Source organism: Octopus bimaculoides, chromosome 18 (assembly GCF_001194135.2).
Source record: "Octopus bimaculoides isolate UCB-OBI-ISO-001 chromosome 18, ASM119413v2, whole genome shotgun sequence".
Taxonomy (NCBI): Eukaryota; Metazoa; Mollusca; class Cephalopoda; order Octopoda; family Octopodidae; genus Octopus; species Octopus bimaculoides.
In genome coordinates, this window is record NC_068998.1 from 49,521,914 (window position 1) to 49,522,733 (window position 820).

At 29.4% G+C, this 820-nt stretch overlaps 1 long non-coding RNA gene across 11 annotated transcripts in view; it reads right to left on the minus strand.

Annotated features, from left to right (window-relative positions):
- LOC128249896 (uncharacterized) overlaps positions 1-820 on the minus strand; it is an 8,301-nt gene that overhangs the window by 4,516 nt on the left and 2,965 nt on the right. Inside the window, exon 1 of one of the 11 annotated variants that reach the window (XR_008266034.1) lies at positions 575-593. The exons of 3 other annotated variants lie outside the window; for them this stretch is intronic. This is a non-coding gene — a long non-coding RNA (uncharacterized LOC128249896). Of the gene's footprint in view, positions 1-111; positions 131-225; positions 245-317; positions 337-391; positions 411-448; positions 473-566; positions 594-820 lie in introns of those variants that run through there. 7 more of the 11 variants (XR_008266041.1, XR_008266036.1, XR_008266043.1 and 4 more) reach the window with 7 other exon arrangements.

Consider the following 820-nt stretch of genomic DNA (forward strand, 5'->3'; position numbering starts at 1 on the left):
TATATATGTATGTATATATATATATACTTGTACATCCATATACATGAACATATGTATGTATACACACACACACACACACATACACAGATATATATATACATTGCATTTAACTTATTTCTGTATTTCCATTTCAGTTCGTAATCTTATTTTATTCTATAAGACTGAAAAGTGACTCTTAATAGGACCAAAATTTGCTTCGTAGGCATAACATTTATCGCTACGTACTCTTTTCAAGAGAGCGCTTGTGGATACAAATAACAGACTGTAGGTACAGAGTTAGTACAATGATTTAAGAAATGTACATCAAATCAGTTGACCTGTTAAGAAGATCAATAAGTGTACTCTGTATATATAAAGGAGGATAGAAACATAGACAAAAATTTCTACAGACAATAATCATTGAAAGAGGATGCCAGTAATTGCCAAGCAATAGCTTCTCAAACTTTACTCAACAGATTCTGAATCGAGATGTAGTAGACGTCAACAACAGAGTATGAGATATTAAAGATGACACGGATATCCAAGAATTGATTTTTAAAGAGAAATAACCATAAATCTTAACTAACTTAATTACATTAAAATTTATTTGTAAATATCTTCCGTTAGTTGTATATTTTCATTTCTTATATTTCCTGCGACACAAATCCAATTCTTTAATACGTCGTTTACCAACAACATTTGTGGTATATAGAGTAAAGTAATTGTTATTGGAGTCGAAAATAAGATGAGTCGCGAGTTTTCTTCCTGCATTCAGCACCCTACATTCGATACTTTACTATATAGACAGTAATATATATATATATATATATATATATATATA